The 24,833-nt window shown below is 43.2% G+C and overlaps 1 protein-coding gene across 1 annotated transcript in view; it reads left to right on the top strand.

The window, feature by feature from the left end:
• Positions 1-774: 774 nt before the first annotated feature.
• ZNF704 (zinc finger protein 704) overlaps positions 775-24,833 on the top strand; it is a 215,040-nt gene continuing 190,981 nt past the window's right edge. Inside the window, exon 1 of the mRNA XM_087420403.1 lies at positions 775-1,078. The gene's annotated coding sequence lies outside the window, so the exon portion shown is untranslated. The remainder of the gene's footprint in view (positions 1,079-24,833) is intronic.

A 24,833-nucleotide genomic window follows, 5' to 3' on the forward strand; every position in this document is an offset into this window, starting at 1 on the left:
GCCCTCCTCCCCCCGAAGGGAATGATCAGCCGCGGGTGAGCGTGTGCCCGGCGTCTGGGCCAGCTGCTCCGAAGCGCCCGATTTTCGGAGGCCGTGGGTAGGGGAAATAAATCCAGTCCGGGTTTTGTCTGAGCGGGGGGACCCGAGGGCTGCGAGGAAGGGCTCGCGGGGAGGGGGGCGGCGGTGGAAAACACAACACAAACAGCTCGCGCCCGGCCGGCAGCGTAGGCCCCGAGCGCGCGGGCGCAGCGGCCCGGGAGAGGCGCGCGGGCCCGGCCGCCGGCCGCATGGAGCGCAGCGCGGCCCGCGGCTCCGGGGCGGCGGCGGAGGCGGCGGCGCGCCGCTCGCTCACACCCACCCCCGCCCGCGGCCGCCGCGCCGCCCCGCCGTAGCCGGCTGCCGGCGTCCCCGCGGGCCGGCCCAGCGCGCGCAGCCCGTGCAGCCGCCAGCGCGGGAGGCGGCTCCCGCGCCCCCCGCAGCCCCGCAGCCCCGCGCCCCGGGCGCCGGCGACCCCAGCGGCCGCCGGGCGAGGAGGAGGAGGAGGAGGAGGAGGCGGAGGAGGGGAGCAAGCCGCCGGCCCGCGCTCAGGCATGCAGGCGCGGCGTCTAGCCAAGCGCTCCAGCCTGGGCAGCCGCCGGGGGGGCGCCGCGCTGCAGCCGCCCGGCCCCGCGCCCGCGCCCGCGCCCGCCGGGGAGGGCGCCGCGCCCGGGCCCGCGCCCCCGCGCCCGGCCCCGGCCCGGAGAGCTGGAGGCCGCCGCTGCCGCCGCCGCCGCCGCGCGGCGCGGGGACCGGCCCCCCTCGGGCCGCCGGGGCCGCCGCCTCGTCGCCGGTGCTGCTGCTGCTGGGGGAGGAGGACGAGGACGACGAGGGCGGCAGCCGGCGGCGCAGGGGGCTCGGGCGGGTGGAGGAGAAGCCCCGAGGGGGCGCGGAGGAGGAGGATGACGACGAGGAGGACGAGGACGAGGAGGTGGTCGTCGAGGTGGTGGACGGCGACGACGACGAGGACGGCGAGGAGCGCTTCGTGCCCCTCGGCCCCGGCCGCGCGGTCCCCCGGGGCCCGGCCCGGGGCGCGCTGAAGGTGCGTGCCGGGGGCGGCGGGGCGGGGGCGGCCGGGCGGGAGGGGTGTGTCCGGCGGCGCCGGCCGAGCGCGGGCAGAGCGGGCGGACTGCTGCGCGCGCCGCGGGCCCCCAGCGCCCTGCCGGGCGGCCGCTCCCCTCTGCTCAAAGGCCGGGTCGGGTGTGTTGTCGCGTGTGCGTGCAGGGAAAGGACACTTGTCCCTGCTGAGGTGGGGAACTTGGAGATGGGACGAGGCAGGCGCCGGTTGGCGCCCGGTGGGGACGGGCGAGGGAGGGCGGGGGGAGATTTTATTCCTCCCCGAGGAAGCAGGAGTGTCCCCTTCTCCTTAGCTTGAGGGCTGTCGAGCTTATAGAAACTAGCAACAGCTTCTCTTGTCAATCTCTCCGCCCCCTCTTCATCCAAGAACAATTGTTGATGAGTTTGCATCACAGGCGCTCGTGAGAGAACCGGTAAACCCAGTACAGCAAAAACCAAGCCCTTGGTTTCTACATGCATTTTGCTGGCAGCTTTTGGCAGCCCCCCACCCCCCCACCCCTCCGTCCTTCCCTGTTTAAACTCGACATTGTTTAGCATTGTGGGGTTTTTTTCCCTCCTCAAAATTGCAAATGTGAAAACACGAGGAAATCAGGAAGGGGGACGGTGGTGGGGGGGCGGCATTTAAAATGGATGTGAGTTTCTGCTGGGGATTCTAGCGAAGTCCCTTGTGCACTGAAGCACCGAGAGGTCTTTCGGTTTGTGTATCTTCAGGAGATGAGGGGTTTGTTATTACACAACTGACTGGCTGGGCTTCCAGGCTCGCGATTGGACAAAGCGAACCACGTTGAGGTTCATGCACAGTGTATGTTGCTAAGAAGTTTTGAGGGCAGCAAGTGGTAGGCGATGGAGTGAGTGATGTTTCTCAAGAGTGGTTCTGAAAATCAACTGAATGACTACTGGAGTTTTCAGAAGATATTGGTATAGCAGGAAGAAAAATACATAAACAAGTGAGCTTCACAGATAAGAGACTATTTGTTAGAAAATCTTCTGGGGCTCGCAAAAAAAAGTCAGCTCCTCGAAGCATGAAATTGCAGCTCCTAAAATGTTGAATATCAGCATTTAGAATAGCCCCAGCATAGACATGGGCACAGATTTCTTTCCTAGACCACTCTGGAGGTACCAGCTCTGGGAGTGAGAAATTTTCAGCAAGTAGCCATTTGGGATGATAGTTTTTGACAGTTGCTTGTTGGAACCCAGACCATGACCACACTCATTACCATTGTCTGATGAAAAGCCTGCATTGCATGGCTACAGGATATAGCTGGGTTTGGAATTAAGTCACATGGCATCAGTGATATTGATTAACAAGAGGAGTGACTCCTTACCATTTTTGTCCAGAGATACAGAAAATGTGTCTTGTGATTTGAACAGTGGTTGCACAATTTGTGATAGAAAAATTAATTATAATTTATGCTGTGTGATCAAAGCAAACCCAATGTAGGAAAAAATCAAATCTATAAGAACAGAATAACTAGGGTGTGACAGTTCACATTATCAGAAAGGATTTTTCACATCTCCAAACAAATTTCTGTTGAATTCTTTCAACATGGATTTCATTTTATAATATTTTGGTTTGCCCACAACTTTGCAGAAATTTATATATTGAGTAATTTGAGGTATAATTTATATAATTTTTTACTGCTTTAAAACCATCTTGACACTGCATCTGAAGATTTTCTTTTCTTTTTGGTGAGGAAGATTGGCCCTGAGCTAACATCTGTTGCCAGTCTTCCTCTTTTTGCTTAAGGAAGGTTCGCCCTGAGCTAACATCTGTTGCCAATCTTCCTCTTTTTGCTTGAGGAGGATTGTCCCTGAGCTAACAACATCTGTGCCAGTCTTCCTCTATTTTGTATGTGGGACGCCGTCACAGTATAGCTTGATGAGAGGTGTGTAGGTCCACGCCCAGAATCCGAACTCGTGAACCCCGGGCCGCTGAAGCATGCGCGAACTTAACCACTATGCCACGGGGCTGACCCCTGAAGAGATTTTCTAATGGAGTTTAATGGGATCATTTTACTCTAATGCATTTAAAAATGTTGACATCTTATATACATACTTATGCATTCATTTATTCAAATATCTATTAAGCACCTACTATGTGCCAGCTGCTATTCTAGAACACAGCAGTACACACCGTCCAGATGCTCACATCTGGTGAGAAGAGTCATAGCAACAATCAAACAAACAAATAAATATGCATGGCACTTGAGATGAGTGATGTATGCTGTGAAGAAGATAATGATATCTCAGAGTGTGGGAGGAAGAAGAGAAAGGTGCTGTGGGGAAAATCTCCCCCAGGAGGGGACATTGGATCTGAAATCTGAGACTTGCAGCTTGAGAAGATCTTTCCAGGAAGACAGAATGGCAATTACAAAAGCCGTGTTGTGGGGGGAGCCAGCCCTGTGGTGTAGTGGTTAATAACGTTCTCATGCTCCGCTTCAGCAGCCTGGGGTTCGCAGGTTTGGATCCCAGGCGTGGACCTACACACGGCTCATCAAGCCATGCTGTGGCAGCGTCCAAAGTACAAAAAATAGAGGAAAATGGGCATAGAGGTTAGCTCAGGGCTAATCTTCCTTGGCAAAAAGAGGAAGATTGGCAATGCACATTAGCTCAGGGCCAATCTTCCTCACCAACAACAACAAAAAAAAGTCTTGATGTGGGAAGGAGAAAAAGGTGAATGTGGCTGGAACTTGGTAGGTAGGAAATACCTCAGGGAGGCAGGTAGGAGCCAGCACCATAGAGCCTGGTGGGCCTTTTTAACATAGGGTGTGAAGTCTTTGGAAAGTTTTGAGTAGTAAGGGCATACAAGGTGGTTTGTGTTTTTAAAAAGGTCATGCCATATGGAGCATGGAGGACAGCAGGAGAAGCAGCGAAACCAGTTGGGTGGCTGTCGCTGCAGTCAGAGTGAGAGGTGAGGGGGGTTTGGACCGGGTTGACAGGAGTGGAGGACAAACTCAGGATCTATGTGAAGAGCCAGCTGTGAGAACTTGCTGATGGATTAGGTGAGGGGGTGAAGGAAAGAGAGGAATCCAGGATGAGGCCCTGATGTAAAGGCTGGTTAGATGTGCCATTCGCTGAGATTGGGAAAATCTGAGAGAACAATAGATTTTTGTGAGGGGGAAGTCGAGTGTTCTGTTTTGGACGTGTGAAGTCTGAGATGACCACTAGATATCCAAGTGGAAAGTGCAATTAGGCAGATGGCTGTGGGATGTGAAGCAGAGAGCAGAGGTCAGGGCTAGAGAGATAAAAGGGGGAGTCATCAGCACGCTGGGGACTAGACAGGGAGTGCAGTAGGCCAGGAGTGGGGAGCTTTTCCAGATTCTGGGACATAGCACTGTTTAAGTCTGCGTGTACGAGGAGAAGCCAGCAAAGACAAATAGGAAACAGCAGAAGCCAGAAAGGTTGGAGGAAAACTAGAAAATGTAATGTCTGGTAAGCCAAGAGAAGAAGTAGTTCTAAAAGTAGGGAGTAGGGAACTGTGTTGAATACTAGTGGGATATTGAATAAGATAAGGATAGAGACGTTCATTTGGATTAGATCATGTGGAACTAAATGGTATCGTTGATGAAAGAATGTGAAGTCAGTGAGGTGACTAGAGTGGGCCGAGCAGTGAAGGGGAGGTGAGGACGTAGTGACACACATGAAAAACTCTTTAACAAGTTTTGTTGGAAAGGAGAGCAAAGAGAAGGGGGAGTTTCTGGAGGGCATATGGTCTAGATTTTTTTCGAGATAGGGTACAGTGGACTGTAGTGTAGTGACTACAGCATGATGGGAATTATCTGGTTGAGGGGGAGTGTATTCGTTTTCTATTGCTGTGTAACAAATTACCACAAACTTTTTGACTTACAGTAGTTCTCACAGTAGCTGTGGGTTGAGAGTCCAGTCTTGGCTTAACTGGGTCTGCCGCTTCGTCTCACAAGGCTGCCATCAAGGTGTTAGGTGGGCTGTGTTCTCATTGGGAGGCTGGACTGGGGAAGAACTCACTTCTAAGCTCGCTCAGGTTGTGAGCAGAATTCATTCCCTGGCGTCTGTAGGTCTGAGGGTCCCGGCTTCTTGCTGGCTGTTGCCTGGAGGCTGCCTTCAGCTCCTAGAGCCCTACTCCTCCACCACCACGTCTACTCCCCACAGTGCTTCATCACCTGGGTTTCTTCGACAAGGCCTCTTAATTTGTCAAGCCAGCAAGGAGAATCTTAGCACCTGTCTGCTAGCAAGATGGAGTCTCATATGATGCACTGTGATCACAGGAACAATACTCCATCATCTTTGCCATAGTCTATGGGTTAGAAGTGGGTCATGGGTTCCACCCACACGTGGGGAGAGGAGATATACAAGGGCATAAATACCAGGAGGTGAGGATCATTGGGAGTCACCTTAGGGAAGAACCGAAGATGCAGAGAGAAGAGGGTCAACTGCAGTGGGAAAGTCCTTGGAAAAGCCACTGGGAAGGGGACCTGTAACCCAGGTACTGGGGGTGGCCTTTGACAGAAGCCAGGACCTTTCTCCCCTTGAATTAGAGAGAAGGTGGAGAAGAAGAGTTTAGATGGGGGCAGTTGTATATTGGATGAAGGTCGGATGAAGTAGTGCCTGTTCGATGGCTTCTGTTTTCCCCATGCAACAGGAGGGAAGGTCCTCAGCTGAGCGTGGAGGAGACTTGAAGTAGGAGCTGAAGATGGGAAGTAGTGTTGTGGGAGAGCAGGAGAGCCAGCAGACTAGAAAAATCAAATAGAGTTGCAGACAGGATCAAGGACCCATCTGATGTTTGTGGTTTTATACTTATGGTGCAAGTGGTCTGTCTGGGTATGTGATTTTCCCAACTTGATTCCATTCACTCATGCATGAAGTAATAATAATAAAAAGAATCCTAGGTAATGTTTATTGAGTGCCTCCTATACTCAGTACAAGTCTAAGTGTATTATCTCATTTAAACTTCATTACATATTCACAAGTCAGGCATTATTATTATCTTCTTCATTTTACAGAAGTGATAAGCAGCTTGAAGACACACAGGTGTGAGGTGGCAGAGCTGGGATTTGAGCCCTGGACAGTCTAACTCCAGAGCTAGCACCCTCTGCCTTACGCTACACTGTCTCTTGTAGACAAAGCAGAGAGCCAGATTCAGCAGGGTTGGGGGTTAGCCAGGTGGGTGAGCAATGTAAAGAGAGAGAGGAACATATTGTTGAGGGACTTGGCACAGCTGAGATTATAATGATGGCCTGGGGGATCTAAGAAGAGTAAGTACAGGAGTGGGGAGAGGGATAGTGAAAAAGGGGTCAGTGGATTAAAGTCAACAAAGAGTTAACCAATAAAATCAATAAAAGAATGGGAATGAAATGCAGGACAATTTGGGTTCCAAAATAACGCTGATACAAATGAGTAGTTGCTGAATACTTGGGAGCCGGGAACATACTAAATGCTTTATATGAAGGGGGATTGCGTGAGAAATTATGACTTGGGAATCAATATGGCCCCATGCGCCAACTGGGGATATTGACTTGGAAGTGAAATAGCACACTTGAGGCCATATGGCCGCAGGTCGGGGCTTGTTTCACATCCATAGCCTGAGCTGTTAGTCTCCCTGTATTTATTTGGGATTTATATGCCCATTTATTTCCAGGAGATTTGGGATGGCTAAGGAAATAGAGGAATAGATGTTGCTAAGTATCTGAGATGTGTTGCTTGATTACTATAATGAACACTAATTTAGGCTTTAAATGAGACAACAAGAGAAACTTTGTGTTACTTGGTTTTCAATTTCTGATCAAAGGATGCTTACACATTTATCGTCAGTGGTAAGATTTCACCCCCCTAAAAAACCAAAAAAACTGATTTTATGGGACCTTGTGTGAGGACCACTAAGAAGCACGGTGAACAATATCTTCAACCAGAGTTTAATTAAAAAAAATATATATAAGGACACTGTCAAACGGAGGAAGGGTTCAATAATAAGCTGTTCTTCATTGAAGGCAAAACAGTAGGGAGCTGAGGTGACAAGGCCCAGGACTGTGCTCTGCGATGCTGTGGGATAGTTTAGGGACAGGAACCAGGGAATCTGAAGGAATTGATAATTTACAGATATAATAAGTTTAGGAAAAACCTGGACAAGAAAGACTGCTAGTAGTTCCATCAAGATTTCATCTATTCAAAAACTGGGAAGAACGGCTTTTAAATGAGATAATATATATCCAAGTTCCCACTTTCGGTTCTCAATAAATATTAATCCAGTGGAATCTGCTTCCCTTGTGCCAGCTCTGCGGGGATGGTTAACACACCTATTAGGCTATCTCTTGAGTGTCAGATGACTTTAAGAAGCCTTTGGCAAGGGCTGTGCAGCAAACACTGACTTCCAATTTGCTAAAAGCATGTGTCTTGCAAATGGTCGGTGTTGGCTCCAGTGAACGGCATGTGCTTAAGATACCAGGCAAAGTTGTCATTCACGGAATCGTGTGCCAGAGTTGGAAGGGAAACCGAGATTATCTAGTAATCCGATAGCCACAGTTGACCGCTAGGACACTGCGACTGTGAAAGGTGAAATGCCTCGTCCCGCTAGGGCTGCTTGGCAAGGTGGGTGGGGCCAGGGTGAGCGCCCTGGTCTGCCGACCCCACGTTATCTCCCTCCTTTCTGGGTTAGTTCCTTGTGCCCAGAGAATGATCTGCAGTTCGCTGCCTTAGAGTTGTGGATAGAAAAATCACAGTTTTCTGAAGTGATCTACTACTCACTGCTTATCAACTTCTATTTTTGGAATGTTCTTCCTTTGTAAAGTACCTCAGGTAGAGGTGGCCTCACGTGTGGCTGTGGTAGGATGGGCTGTACCCTCTCTGAACCCTGCCTGGGCCCCCCTCCCTGTACAGTTGCCAAGGGACGTGTATACTCAGGATGATAACAAATGGGAAATGCGGTCCATTTCCCTGTGAACTGAGTGCCCGTTGTCCCTGGTGTGGCGCTCCTGGTGAACGGGCCTGGAAGACGTAATTTATACTCAGCCCTTAACTAGGGCCTCTCCTCCTCCACCAAAATTTTACTGCTAGTTGACCACGGAGTGCCCCACAACACAAGCGTTAGGAAAAAGAGGAGGAAAAGTCAAGCTGCACCGGAATCTGCTTACCTGTGCCTCTTAGTGAGAAGGAGCCAGAAAGAGCCACAGCTGTCTATGTGCTTGACCTCTTAAAGCGCCAGGACCCTATTCGTTAGTAAACCTGTCCCCGTCAGATTACTGTGTCCTGCACCTCACGAGGGGCTCAGAGGGGAGAGGAATGGGAGCATTGTCCTCCCCACTACAGTGGGCACTATCAGAACGTCTGATCTGCACAAAACAACCGGTCTTGTCGCGATGACTTGACACAAAGTCTGCTCGAGTCGAGGAAACTTAACCTTTTAGTTGCCCTGTGCAATCTCATTTTAAGGTAAATGCATGGTTTCCATTAGACTTTCTGAAATATTTGAGACTGCTTGCAGGCCCGCATCACCAGCCTTCTGGCCTAGCCAAATCTGTGTCGTGGAATTAAGGATGATTGTCTTTGGGTTCGCTGGCCACATTTCTGTCGTTCCCTCAGTGGATGTTTATTACGGCCATTGCCTATCATGTTCCTGATGTACATGTGCGAAATAACAGTTACTAGGGCCTACTTTCGGGGCACCCACAGTCTAACAAATTCCTGCCAGGTCGTCTATAAAGAGGTTCGAAGCCCCTTTTCCTCTTTATCCCTAAGATCAAGATTAGATCTGCCAAGAGACCTTACTTGGCTACCATGACCTGGGATGTAATTTTTGATATATACCCTATGATATTTGTAACCAAACAATCTATATGAAGAACAATCTGTGGTGTGGCCAGGAGGTAATTCCTGAGTAGCTAGCCAAAAGATGAGTTTAGATCACTGAATTTGACAGATAAACTTAGTTGTTCTCATCTCCTGGATGAAATGGAACAGAATATAACTCCGAGATATGTGTAGTGGAATTAGAGTGATTAAATTCTTACACTTCCTTGAAGGTAGTGTTTTGGACAATCCAGTGTTAGAATTTATATGTAGGGTCAACAGTCTTGACTCTACAGTTTTGAAGCAGAGTCTGTAATTTTAGGGTAAGAACTTTGCAGTAACATAAAAGAGGGGTTCGTTCATCTTGCAGAACACCAGGGGGCCTTGAGGTGCAAAGAAATAAAAGGGTCCAGCCTTTTAATGTCTATGAGGACCATTGCTCCATGAGGACTGACTCAGAGTCGTCGTCTTGACGCTACGCCCGACCGTTAACCAGTGACACGCTTGCTTCCCTTATGTTCTTGTCGTAGTGGAAGGTTACGTGCAAGTAGAATCCCCCTGATTCGGACTAATTGGGGATGGCTGGTCAAAATAAGTGAATGTCAAAAGTGCTCCAGCATTTTAGATTAAATCCAATTTTTAAAAAGGCTATGTGCCTTGAATACCATTTGATAAGACCAGATAATTTTAGTTCATCAATGTGACCTTCATTGTGGGCTCATTTGTAAGGTGGGAGAGAACAAGCTTGAGTCAAAGCAGGTGATCCCACTAGCTACTACCCCCCGCCCCCAGCCCCGTTATGTGTATGTAGATCAAGAAGCCATATAACACAGGCTCTGGGTTCAAATCCTGCCTTCTCCACTTGCTAGTTGCATGGCCTCATCAAGTTACTTAATGTCTCTATGCTTCAGTGTTATCTATAAAATTGGGGTAATATTGTTTTGTCATTGCCCATTATTATTAAATATGGCACAGAGACCTCCTGAAATTAGCCATGGATAACAATTCATTTCCTTTATGGTTTCAGAAAGGATCTTTCATAAAACTTTGTTCCAGGATACAAAATCCCACAGTTATTTTGACTAGTACAACCTCCTCATTCCATGCTACCAAGGTGTCTCAGAGAGCTGCTTCCTGAAGTGGCTTGGTTTGTCTGAACTCTGTGGCGATCCATTGCATATGTGGTGAGCTGGAATCTTCCCTTGCACTTCAGGAAGCTGTGAGTCATTTATCTACTTGTGCAAAGAGGGGAGAGACATTCTATCTGTTAGGTTTATTGGTCTGTTCAGATCTATAGCTCTTATAGTGGAGAAAACCTGGCTGCTCTCCAGCAGGGTGGGAAGAGGCTTACCACACACGTCAAATGTGTGCTGATAAAAGCTCGGTGGTACAGTGATGTCACCTTCCACCTTTCACTTGCATATGGTGGAGCATCTCTGAGGTGTGGGTTTGCCCTTCCCATCCTCCTCTGTGTTGGGTCTGGGACCTGTTGTACTTTTGTTTGGTGAAGAAGTCATTCCTTGCTCTTTCAGTAGATGGGGATGCGTAGCCCAAAGTGTACCTCTTAAACTCCTGTACCTACTTGCTGCTATTATTGGGGAGCTATCCAGAAGGGGGAGAAAAGGACTCTCTGGGTAACCAACTTGGGGAAATCCCACTTTAAAACAGAGATACAGATTTTTTTTAAGTTGTAAAATATTTTAAACAGGGAGGGAATTGGAAGGGTAGTACACCACCCATATACTGATAAAGGATAGATCATAAATGCCAAGGGCCATTTTGAGTTTCTAGGAAGGTGAATATAGGTTGTGGCATTTACATATTTGTTGGATTAGAGATGATTTTTTTCTAGAGTATCTTTCCCTTGGAATACATTTTGGAAATACGAGTTTATAATTATTTTTCTAAATGGGAAATGTATGGATAAGGGGCTTATACTTGGGATAAATACTAAAACTGCATTATTAAAGAAATAAATTGTCACAAGTGCAGAGAAAGATTAAAATATTAGTGGGTCATGCAAAGCTTTGAAATATTTTTCCTCATAAAGCTGCTAATTTCTTCAGTGTCAAGTTTCTAAAAAAAAAAAGGAGTATTTCATGTGGTAAATTTTCGTTTGTGTGTCTGTGAATACCATTCTTGTGTGTGAAGTTTAAAAACTGGTGGAGAACACTACCTCTCTCGGTAAATCAAGCACCACGATGGGTCGGTCTGGTGGGGGAGAGAAGAGGTGGGAGAAATGCTGTCATAATAGAATTAAAAAGTGCCGAGCGAGCAGAAAATCACAAGGTGTTTATACCCAGGAAAGTGTATTTAATAATATGTTTCCCATGTTCTAAAAGAAAAAATATCGAAAACATCAGAATAGTCTAAATGAAAAGAGCATATACATTCACTAGGATACTGGAATTAACACATTTTCTGTCAACAACAGTATGGCTATTACAAAAAAAGGGGTTAAGCATTTGTGAATGCTGAATATCGCATGTCAGGACTCTTTATTGGATATTGTTCAATATTTATTTCAGTGTTACCTACCACTTCATGCACTATAATTTATAGAGGGCCCTCATAGCTAACTTTGTTTGACCCTCTTAGTAATCCTGGAAGGTAGATATTATTATCCCCACTTTATAGATGTGGAAAATAAGCCCCAGAGAAGAATGGGATGGTTTCTGAAAAAAAAAAAAAAAAATATGAGATAATTTTATACCAAATGACATAGATATTTGTCCAACATTTCAGAAAACAGTTGGGACCAACAGATTTAAAAAAATAATTGAAATTGGTACCTAAGCAACAATGGAAATTAAAGAAGAGAGGAGACTTTATTTTGGAGTAAATTATAAATTAAAACAATGTGAAATACAATTTTCATAGGCTGTCATAAACACTTTCATGTAGCTCGTACTTGCTATACAAGTCAGCTACAAGTACTTACTGAAGACCAGACCTCACTACTGTCTATTAATTTGGGTTAAGACCCAAAGTTTAAGTTAAAGAAGAATTTTTTTTTTTAAAAATGTAAGCTTTTGACAATGTTTTCAATTAGCAGGTTCACATACTTACAGCTCGAAACTTGTTTAACAAAATATTAAGGAAAATAGTGAAAATTTACAATAAGGATCTTAGAACTTACAAAAATGAATATGTGAAGAGTATCTGATAGAAAAATAGTCTTGTTTCATCAAATATTATTATTAATTATAATATTATAATTATAAAATAATAAATATAAATGTTATTAAATTTGCAGTAAAAATTATTTCAGAAAAGGAAGGAAAATGGACAACTGAACCTATGTAAACACTGAATACTATAACATCTTAGAGTGGGAACCAGGTGATTGACAGCAGGGGAGGAGCCACTTGAAGGTTTGAAATGACCCAAGGTAGGGTTTATAGGAAGAGAGCAGGGGCTGCTCTTTGCATATCTTGTTACGTGAGTGCTTGGGTGTTTAAGAGGTTCTGAAAATGTGCTTTTAGCCATCTGTTGGGTGACAGCAATTTCTTTTAGCTCTTTATCCTTGTTCTAAAAGAGATTTCTATTCAAATACGTCTTTCAGTTCCCTGTATTGATTTTTGTCACTCGAATTTTTCTTGCAATCTAGCACAGAGGTTATTAGGGAAAATTATTTTTACTTTAAAAATTATAATAGAAATAATACAGTTTTCATTGTTTGTAAACTATGCCTATCTTTATGTATTAAAATTGAGATACCTCGAGGACTTGTTTAAATTCAGTGACAAGCTGATGGTTGATGGTTTAAAAAAAATTTTTGTTTTGGCTATTTCCTTTAATCCCGTGGTTATTTCATTCAGCAAATATTCGCTGAGCTCCTGCTCTTTGCCAGCTCTGAGGACACAGGAGAGAAGACGACTTGGGAAGGGGCACATTGTAGTTGGAGAGACAAACAGTAACCTCTGTGGCCGGTGGTGGTACATTACTGAAATAGCAATGTGTGGAGGAAGAAGAGATTGGGGTGGGAAAGGGGAACGAGGAGTTCTGTCTTAACTATGTCAAGTTTGAGATGCCTGTTGGACCTCCAAATGGAGATGTGGAGTAGGCGAGAGGTCAGTGGAGAAGACAGAGCTGAAGACAGAAATAAAAAGTGACAGGCACATAGACAGTATTTAAAGGGATAGGATTGGGTGAGAAGACCTAGGGAGACAGTGTAGGTAGAGAAGGGAAGGTGCCCAGGACTGAGCTCTGGAACACGTCAAATGTAATGCTCCATCTCTCCCTCTTTCTGTCTCAACAGCTTTATTAAGATAGAATTCACATACCATACCATATACTCTCCCTTTTAAAGTGTACAATTCACTGTTTCTTAGTGTATTCACAGTTCTACAACCATTACCACAATCTAATTTTGAAACATTTTTGTCACCCCCTAAAAGAAACTCTGTACCCATCAAGAGTCACTACCCCACACCCCTTTGCATGCAACCATACTAGTGTTTTACTTTGTTCTTCAGTGCCGATAAGTCTTTATTCATTCACTGTGTTTTTTTTCAGGAAGAAAAGGCAGGAGGGAGAGGGTTAACATCTGTTAGAAAACACTAAGGGAAGAGAAGGAAAGGAAGAATCCAGTTCAGCAAAATCAGCCATCCACTGAATATACCCCAGTGATGGGGTCGCTGCTGCCCACAGGGGTTCAGTCTCTTGCAGTTCAGGAGTAAGGGGAAAGGAATCAGAGAAAGCGCACAGACAGATCCTCATTTTCCTCCCCCACTCTCTTCCTTGTAAATTCCAGATAAAGCTTTGGTTTCTAGCAGTAAACATGGAGTTGAGTTACATCCAATCTACATCCTCTTAGATAATCTTGTGGCCACTTTGACATGGATTTCTTGCATCAGCAGAAGAGTTACTGAGTGAATTGGATAGACTTTCCTTCCTTTTTCCGTCTCCCACTCCAAGTGTCTGTGTGGAAGCCCCTTCCTCTACTGCCCACCCCTTATTTCTTTCTGCCCTAGGATTTGAGAATAATAAACATATTTGGTCCATACAAATCTAGCAATATAAGTGTTTGACATGAACACAGTAAGAAATCAACTCCAACCAGAGGGGTATGGGTTGGAAATAGGGCTAGGGAGTTCCTAGTTTATTCAGGCTTTTACACAAGTCTTTTGGGATTTAAAGTCCTCCCAAGAATTAATTATGTACATGTGTGTTGTTTTTTGTTTTTGGCTAGGGGTAGGACACGAGTCAAGTTTTCAGGACAGAGGATCTTGTTCAAAATAGGAAGTAGGGGAAGGATGTAGAGAATGAGTGAAGACCCCCCACTTTGTGGAAGGGGCACCCAGGCTTATATTTCAGATCCTTTTGCCTGGTGCAGAATCTTTTGACAAAAATGCTTTGGTTATTTTTCTTTCAATACAAAAAGAAATTTGTAAACAATAAATACCCCAAAACAACATGAGAAAAACCAACACAGTATATTTACACAAACTCTAGACCACATAGCAGTCATCAAACTAGCAACTTGTGAAGTCCTACAAAGCTCAGATAAATCCAAAAACTGGAGGGAGGATGATTTTGGGAAGACTGGACCCAGGATCATACACATCACCCACTGTGTTCTGTTACACTTGCCCTTTTTCAACACACAGTGCTCAGCAAGGTAGGTTTGTGCGGATCTTACACATTGTCAATAAAATTCTTCTTTCTCCATTAGCTACCCAGACACTATTATTACTGCTGCAGAAGGGGACACTGGCTCTGGAACCACAAAGAAGCTCTTGTTTAGAGGTCCATCTGGTAGCCACACAGAAGTCCAGAGTTCTGAAAGGTTAAGGATTCTAGTTTTGTTCCAAACGTACATCCCAGCAGCACGGGAGGGGTACAGAGGTTTCATTCTTAGAATCCTGCTTACCCAACAATATGTTGAGATTTTTAGACATGCAAGAGTGTGCGAGTGCACACACACACACCCACATACCTTTGTGCAGTGTAGGCCTAGCCTGATCCAACGAAGGATGGATCTCGTGAGGAAAATGAGCCAATGTCCCAGGATTAAGGGTTTGGATCAGGAATCCTTAACGATATGTGTGTATGTGTATATATTTCTGTACAAGCCTCACTCTCTTTCTTTCCACTCTGACCCTTTCTTCAACTCCGACCTCTTTTAACCTCTCTGTGCCATCTTCGTGTTTGGGCTCATTTCCAATCATCCAGTAGAAAGAGGTAACCCAAAGTTGTTCTTTGGAGTAAAATTACTCCTGCTCTGCAGACCTGGAGCTGCTGCGGACTTATGCCTGAGATTGCTCCCATACCTGAGAACACAGTGTAGGAATGAGCCTCTCAGACTCACATATTCAAAAATACAAAATCAAAATAGTTATATTAAGAAAAATAAAGAAAAAATTGAATGTACACAACAAATATCATTCATAGCTAGTACTGTTGGCATCTTGAGGGGAAGCATGACCCAAGTTAGAGCTGTACCAGGAAGCAGATAAAGTCCTAATGGGCCGGCATGGCACGGAGCAAACCCTAGAGGCAGCAGGCCTGCAGCTGTCTCCCCAGCACCCCTTTTCCTACTGTCATAACCCGTGGCTTAGGATAGTTCCTAGCAGCCTGTATCAATAGTGGGTCATAGAGGAGACAAGGCAGGGAAAATCCCTGACCCCTACCCCTGAGAGATGCCCTGCCACCCCAAGTAGCAGCTTTGTGAGCCTGTAAATCTGGTCTCATGTTTTATCCTTCTTACTTTAACACAGGAAATATATCCCTCTTCAAAAGAAAAGCAACTTCCCTATCCAGGCTACTTTCTTGCCCTAGAACGTAAAACTTATGATTGGAGATACAGAGGGATATCTCATAATGTTAAGAGTCGATTTATCAAGAAGACATAAAAATCCTAAATATTTACACACCTAATAGCAGTTTAAAATATATGAAACAAGAGCCTACAGAACCAATGGGAGAAATAGACAAATCCACGATGACAACTGGATATTTTAATTGCTTTTTCAATTATTGATGGTTGGTAGCAAAACAAGTAAGAATATAGAATATTTGAACAATACTCTTAACCAGCTTAATCTAATTAACGTGTATAGCACACTACACTGGATAACTGAAAAATAAATATTCCTTTCAATTGTACAATAAATATTTCTGAAGGTACACTATATATGAGGGGGAAAGCCAGGTCTCAGTAAATTAAGAGAGTTGAAATCATGCGGAGTATATTCTTTGAGCACAGTGGAATTAAATGAGAAATCATTAAAAAATTTTGACCAGAAAATCCTCAAGTACCAGAAAATCAATCAATATTCTTCTAAATAATCCCTTAGATAAAGAAGAAATCACAGGGACAATTAGAAAATAGCTTTAACAGAAAATGAAAATGCATCATCTCAAAGTTTATGGAAGTTAAATCCCTGCTTAGAGGGAAGAATATAGCTTTGAATCAGTAATTTAATCTTGCATCCAAAGAAGCTAGAAAAAGAAGAGGAAGGAAATAAAAAAGATATGACGGGAAATCAATGAAATAAAAAACAGAAAACAATACAGAAAATCTATGAAACCAAAAGCTGATTATTTGAGAAAATCAATAAAATTGATAAACTTCTAGCTATACTGATTTTAGAATGAGAGAGAAAGCACAAATTACCAATAACAAGATTGAAAGAGATGATGTCACTAGAGATCCTCCAGACTTTAGAAGGATAATTAGGACCTATTACTTTATGTTAGTAGAGGACTTTGTACCAGTATATTTGATAGCTTGGATGAAATGGGCAAATTCCTTGACCATAAGAAGTAACAGGATATTTGACTAACCTACCGTCTGTTAAAGAAATGGAATTTATAACTGAGCCCCTTTGCACATGGAAAACGCAAGCCTAGATTCTTCACCACTGAAATCTATAAAATACTTAAGGAGGAAATAATACCAGTCTTACAAAAACCTTTACCAACAAAGAGGAAGGTGGAGTCTTCCCAATAAATTTTATGAGGCCCACATAACCCTGACACTAAAAACATACGATGACATTACAAATAAAGAACATTATAGGCTCATATACACAGACATAAAAATACTGAACAAAATATTAGCAAATCAAATCTAGCCATATAAAAACAGATAATATATTATGACCAAAGTTTCTTTTTTTTTTTCTTCCAAGAATGTAATTTTGGTTAAATGCTTGAAAATCAGTTGGTGTAGTTAACTATATTAGTAGATTGAAAAAGAAAAGCAACATGATCATCTCAATAGATGCAGAGAAAACAAAATTCAACACCCATTCATGATTAAAAAAAAAAAAAGCAAAACCTCTCAACAAATTAGAAATCGGATGGAAATTTTCAAACTGATAAAGAAACCTATAGCTAACGTCACACTTAATGGCGAAAGATCATTTCCTCACCAATATCAGGAACAAGGCAAAGATGTGTGCTCTAATCTCTTTATTCAACATCATACTGGAAGTTTAGCCAGTGTGATAAGGCAAGAAAAATAAATGAAAGGCTTAAAGATTAGGAAAAAAGAAAGTAAAGCTATCTCTCTTTGCAGATGATATGATCAGATGCAGAGAAAATCCTAAGAAACCCACAAAACTACTAGAACTGGTCAGTGAAATTAACAAGGTTGCGGTATACAAGATCAGTTTACAAAAATCAATTGCATGTACTGCATTTGGAAAGTGAAGTTTTAAAAAAATATTTACAGTGGCAACAAAAACAAAACACTCAGGGATAAAATTAATGAAAATGTACAAAAAAGATGTGTGAAATATATAAGACATTTATGAGAGTAATTAAAGAAGTCCCAAATAAATGAATTGATATACTGTTCAACTAGAAAACTGAATATGTTTAAGATGTGACTTCTCCACAAATTGGTTTGTCAACACCATCCCAATCAAAATCTCAGCAGGACTTTTTGTAGAAATTGACAAGCTAATATAAAATGTCTATGGGAATGCAAAATAACTATAATAAAAAAATTTTGAAGCTTGCCCTGATGGCGTAGTGGTTGAAGTTTGGCATGCTCCACTCTATCAGCCCAAGTTTGGTTCCCAGGCACGGAACCACGTCAGTCGTCTATCAGTAGCCACGCTGTGGTGGCGGCTCACGTAGAAGAACCAGCACTTGCAACTATAGACAACTATGTACTGGGGCTTTGGGGGCGGGGTGGGGGAGAGGAAAAAAGGAGGAAGATTGGGTACAGATGTTAGCTTAGTGCGAATCCAAAAAAAAAAATATTATGAAAAATGAAAAAATTGGAGGACTTACGCTTATTGATTTCAGGACTTACTATAAAGTGAGAGTAATCCAGACAGTTTGCTACTGGTTCTACGGGATAGACAGACGGATTCATGCAACAGAATAGAGAGCCCCAAATTAGACCCACACAGAAATGGTTCAACAAAGGCACCACAAAAAATTCAATGGAGCAGTCTTTTCAACTAACAGCCCTAGAAAGACTGTCCGGAGAGACAGAATAAAAACCCTCTACTCCTACATTGTACCATACACAAAAATTAATTCAAAATGACATAGATATAAATGCAAAAGCTAAAACGTATACAGCTTCTTGAGGAAAACAGGAGAAAATCTTTGCAACCTTAGGGTAGGCAAAGACATCTTAGACAAGAACAAGCATGCACTACAGTAATTATAAAAGAAAAAAAATTTGTAAATTATACTTTATCAAAGTTAAAGATGTATGCCCCTCCAAAGACACAATTAAGAAAATAGGTTATTAATTAAATTTTCTCTGCTGTCACTTTTATCTGGAGGTATCCAAATATTGAATTCATTTAGTTCCTACTCTGTACCAGCCACTTTGCCGATGCAGAGAATATACTAGTGAACAAGAAAGACGTGGTCCTCCTGGGACATTGAATTTAGTGGGAGAAATAGTCAAATAAATAATTACAACATGAAATGGTTATCACGGCAAGGATAGTGAAAGTATAGGGCTCTTAGTTTTCATTTTACAAATGTGGAAACCTGGCGGTGGTTAATAATTTGCAAAGTTGCAAAGCCAGTCTGAGCTCATATTTGCTGACTCCTGTTTTCCCCCACCCCCACCTTTTCTTCTTTCTGTTCTCAGCAAAGGGAGTGGAATGTTTTAAACTTAAGCTTAGTGGCTAGGATCCATTAGTAAATGGTATTCGTGCTTTTAGTTGACTACGAAGAAAATTTGTAGCTGTTGAAAGAAATTCCATTTTAATGTTGCTGTCTTGAAAACCTGGTTTTAAAATTTGTTTTTTGGACACTAATATCAGTATCAAAGTTAGGCAAGTTTCTCTGATTATTTTCTCTTGCTGTGTAGAGCCCAGTGAGTTGGAAGGGAGAGCTCTGCTCAGGGAGGCCCTCTCATCTTTGCTTTGCTAAGTATTTTTGGTGCATCCTTTTTAAAAAGTTGGCAAAGTTGACAGGAAGGTGCTGGGAAGTAGAAACAGAGAAAAATAGAGGACTTGGAGCATATCTCTTGGGAGAGAAGACTTTAGTTTTTAAAGTAAATGTGTTATGGGAAATGAATGCTTTTGTTCTTCTTTTTACCCTTGGATTTGTGACAGCAAAACATGGATTGTGTCTGGTGTTCTTACAGTGCTTTGCGCTCTTTAGGGTCATTTCACATACAGTACCTCTTGTATTTCTTTTTTTTTTTTTTTTTTTTGCTGAGGAAGGTTGGCCCTGGGCTAGCATCCATGCCCATCTTCCTCTACTTTATATGTGGGACGCCTGCCACAGCATGGCTTGATAAGCAGTGCATAGGACCACGCCTGGGATCTGAACCCGCGAACCCTAGGCTGCCGAAGTGGAGCGCATGAACTTAACCACTACATCACCAGGCCGGCCCTGCTCTTGTATTTCTTATAATATCCTTGACAGTCATTATTATTTCATTTAATCGTGAGGCAGCCGTGGTCAGAAGTTAAGAGGCTTTTTGAAGAAGACTTAATGAATGACTTTGAATCTTTTCTTTCTGATTTCCCTGTTTTTTTCTCATCTGCCGTGTATTTGTAGATTTTCATTATGACTCATTCTTGCTTTAGTCTTCTGTTTACCCATGTCAACTAGTGATAGTCATCTTGTTTCCCAGTGACTTCCAGGCCGTCATCTTTGTCTTCCCTTCCCCCCAAAAAACACCCATTGATTCACATTTTCTCCAATATTTGTGGCACTAGTACCCAATAAAAATACTTGTGTGGCAGTAGGTGCCCAATAAATGTTTAAATGAAAAGAAAAATGAAGGAACAAGCATGTCATTGTACAGACACTCTCTGATGATTTTCTTCTGTCACCTTTTCTCTGTATCTCCTCTATTACCAAGTCCTACGTATTTTTCCCACCATGTTTTTTCCTTCCCCAATGATCTCTCTTTATTCCCGTGGTATGCTCATTGCCTACTTTTTGCTTCCGTTCCCTCCTCATTTAAGTCTGTTTTCCACAGAACTGCTAAAATAATCCCAGGTCTTATATATTTTTCATATTATAGAAGCAACACTTGTAGAATATTTTAAAGTCCTGGTAAGAAGAAAGAAGGAACTAATAATCTGGAATTCCACTCATGTTTCGCGGATAACCACCACTTATTCGCCTTGCTGTGTGTATGCTTCCAGACCACAAGAGTGATACCACTTATAGGGAGGTCACTTATCTGGCAAACTCTATCTTGGTGACCTACCTTAAAACAAAAAAGTAAGCTAACAGTGCTTGAGTAGCTGGAATAGACATAAAAGTATAGCTCATGATTGCTTAATTCAAATCAGAAGGCATTTACTTAGTGCTACAGTATGCAAAACACCGTGCTAGGCACTTCAGGGGCTCAAAGATAACAATGATTGTTTCTTACTTTCTGGTAATTGCTCAGTCCAGTGAGAAACACAAACCCATTGCCTTATTGACTTTTACTTAACACTCAGTCCCAACAAATGTGGTTGTGTGGTTTCTTGGCCCTAACAAATTAAAAATTGGGAATTATCAGGAAAAGAATGCATCTCTCTACTAACAGTCAATGTCCTAAGAGCAGCAAGTGTGAAACTGATGTTGGTGGAGGATATGGGATCTATATATTTAAAACACTGTGCAAGTGAGCATGCGAAATAAGATATTTTAACACTCTGGATCTATTTAATGCAATGGCAAGAGGCTCCTGAGGGCATATCACTCTATGTTACAGTTTAATAATATTTCCATGACCTTGTACCATCAAGAAAAGTTTATTTTGTTCGATAGAGAGGCAAGAAAGCAACTAATACATTTGAGAGAAATTGGCAACAAAAATTATTAAAGTTTGTCCATCAAAGGGTTAGAAACTTCTTTTATTAAAAATCGGTTTATATGGCCTATGTGTACTAACATTGATGGGATTAGTATTTTTGCCATAAGTACAACGATACGGAAGTACATCTTCAAATAATTTCATTCATTCCCAACAGTTGTCTAAGGGTTCTTGTCAGCAAAGCCCCATGTCGCTTTCCTGCCCTTCTTTTCCAGGTGCAGATCTTAAAGGTTCAAGAGATGATTTTCTAATCTTATTGTCCAGAGTATGTTGGGCATTTAACATACTGTGTGTTTTTCAAGGGCTCCCTCCTGGCTGAGGGCACTGGCTTCCTTTATTAGCTACTGCTCTTGAAGTGGGGTTGCCCTCTAGATTTATCTACCAGAAAACTAGATCCCGCCCCTCATGTGGCTACTGACATGCAGAATCCTGAACCGGCATGGATTTTCTCTCTCAACCCTTGCTCTCTAAGTGAGAGTCCTGACAGGTCCCTGCCAGGGTCAGCTGGGAAAAAAAAAAAAAAAGGTGTCCCAGCCTGTACAGTTGGCTCCTGCCTTTTCCCTAGATCATGGGAAGAAACTTGCCCCTGTTTTCCAAAAATGAAACAATAGCCCGGTCCAGCTGGCTTGTGGCTGGGGACCATCAGGAAGCAAGCCTGCTAAGCTCAGCACCTGCCTTATGTCAGGTGCTTTCCCATGGTCCCCACCTGAGGGGTTCCTGTCAAATCGGGGAGACAAACATGTTTGCAGATATTTACAGCACCGCCTCTTGGGCTCTGTGTAGTGAGCTCAGAAGTGTTCCGGGAACCCAGAAAATGGAAAGTTAACTTCTTAGGGGAGTCCATGAAGGCTTTGGAGTAAATGATGTTAGAACTGGGTCTAAAGGCTAAAAAGGAGATTGTGAAGTGGAAAATGAGGTGAATGGCACTCTAGGCAAAAAGCAAAACAATCGAAAGCCCATAGCGCGTGCAGAGACCAGGGAATGGGAGGAGGCTGGTGGAGGGACAGGGGGACAGCGTGGTGGAAGCGGGCATCAGAGCATGGACTGCATCAGCTTTGCAGACTTTGCCGGTGACACGCCATGCCAGTGTCAGGCCGTCATGGCAGATGTATTTCAATTTTATAGGGAAGATTTTTTTTTGGAGGGAGGGAGTAAGTACTTTTTTTCCCACATATGTATTATGCATGATTTTTAAGTGGTGTTCATATAAACACAGAACTAACAAGATTTGGAAAGATCATGATAGCCTACTCATTCTGGAAAAACAAAACCAAACAGTGTGCAAACAGCTAAGTTTCTATGTTAGAGGATACTAACAGCAAACAAAAAAAGACAAGTTTCTGGTGAGTTTAATCCCATACCATGCATGTGATATAAAGGAAATAATGGGATGGTAATTAAAAAGCAAGCCACAATATTAGCCATAATTAGGAATGAATTTCTATCTAGAACATGATTGAAAAGCAAATATAAATAAAGGTACAAAATCAGCAAAATTACAATAAATTTGAGTAAAATCCTAAAAAATTACCATTGCGTATGAGTGCAAAAAAAATCAGGAAAAACTGATACGAAACATAACCAAACTTAATGGAATCCCAATGTTATGCTCATAGTGCAATGAAAGCAAATATTTTACTAGGAGCAAGAAAAATTGAATTCTAAAAAGAAACATAGGTCAGTGAACATTTAAGTTATATAACAAGCTCCCCAAATGTATAAACCTGTCATAAAAGTTTTTTTTTTTTTTTAATTTATTTTTCCCCCCAAGGCCCCAGTAGATAGTTGTATGTCATAGATGCACATCCTTCTAGTTGCTGTACGTGGGACACGGCCTCAGCATGACCAGGGAAGCGGTGTGTCGGTGCGCGCCCGGGATCCAAACCCGGGCCGCCAGCAGCGGAGCGCACGCACTTAACCGCTAAGCCACGGGGCCGGCCCATAAAAGTTTTAATCTTCATCCTCAGACCTTAAAAAGTCCATCATCTTCAGAGCCAGGTACACAGAGCCTGGAAATCCACCGTCACTGCCAGAATCCAAATGATGTTCTTATGACTGGGACACACTGCCGTGCAAACTGAGTCAGCCTCACCTGCAGAACTCTGCTTCCCCGTCCTTTTACAGTGCTTTGTTGCAAAGTTTATCCTGTTAGGATGGAATTGAGTATTATAGCAATGCTTTGTCACCTTAGAGCCACAGATAACAATAATAATAAATTTAAATCTAGAGTCTTGAGGGAAATAACAAATTCCATTTAAGATGGGCTAGATTTACTTGTGGTGTGTGGCTTCTTTCTGAGAAGAAAAGGATGTGTGTCTCTCCTGGGATGTTTTGCGTTGCTCTGCTTGCCACTGACGAGGGTGGAGACAGAGTAACACAGTGGTGTCTGGTAACCATTAGCTGTCCCTCTCCTATGCTCCACATTCCACCTGTAATATGGAATCCTAAGCATAGAGTATATTTGGGGATAAGTGCATCTGGATAAGAAGTCCCTTTCTTATGGGTTATTCTATTTAAATGAGGTTATTTGCCTCGGATTTGTTCAGATGTGCGGTAGAATTGTGTGATATACATAAGTCCATACCTTTCTTTTTTTGTGAGGAAGATCAGCCCTGTGCTAACATCTGCCAATCCTCCTCTTTTTTTGCTGAGGAAGACTGGCCCTGGGCTAACATCCATGCCCATCTTCCTCTACTTTATATGGGACGCCGCCACAGCATGGCCTGCCAAGTGGTGTGTCAGTGCGCGCCCGGGATCCGAACCAGCGAACCCTGGGCTGCCGAAGCAGAGCGCGCGCACTTAACCGCTTGTGCCACCGGGCTGGCCCTAAGTCCATACCTTTCTTGTCTGAGTTCTCATTATATTTGTCAGAACCATATAATACATAAATTTAGTACTCATTTATTCCATTAGTATTATTCCATGTATCCTCAACTAGATTTTTAGCTGCTTAAAGGTATCTTTATTATTTTATTCCCCTATATGAGATGGAACAGTAGTGATAACTTATTTTATTATTTGTATTAAGGATTATCGCATAGGGGAAAATTGAGAGGCCTGAGTCTTATTTTTGATCTAGCTCTTAACTCATAGTGTAATCTCGAGTAAATGCCTTTACTGCTTGTTCCTGAATTATTCACCTGTAAAACGGGGGTGACTAGACTACGTATTTTTTTCTTTTTTACCTTTTAAAAAAACTTTAAAAGGTAATTGTAAATTCATCCACAGTTGTAAGAAATAATACAGGGAGATCTCATATATCTTTCACCCAGTTTCCTCCAGTGGTAACATCTTGCGTAACTGTAGTACAGTATCACAACCAGGAAATTGACGTTGATACAATCCACCGACCTTATTCAGATTTCACCAGTTTTACATTGTAGCGCATGTGTGCAGGTGCGTGCGTGTGCTATATTATCACATGTGTAGAGTCACGTGACTAGTACCCCGGTGAAGACACAGAACGGTCTCATCACAAGGATCCCTCCTATTGCCCTTTTATGGCCACAGCTGCCTCCTTCCCACCACTGCATCCCTAACCCCTAGCAACTGCTAATCTGTTTTCCGTGACTATATTTTGTCATTCAAGAATGTTATATAAATGGAATCAGACTGTGGGTAACCTGTCGAGATTGGCTTTTTTCACGCAACATAGTTCCCTTGAGATCCATCCAAGTGTCAGAGGAGGTAATTGAGAGGATGTAACCGCCAG

The sequence above is a fragment of the Ceratotherium simum genome, chromosome 31, assembly GCF_057802395.1.
Source record: "Ceratotherium simum simum isolate JZ-2026a chromosome 31, ASM5780239v1, whole genome shotgun sequence".
NCBI lineage: Eukaryota > Metazoa > Chordata > Mammalia > Perissodactyla > Rhinocerotidae > Ceratotherium > Ceratotherium simum.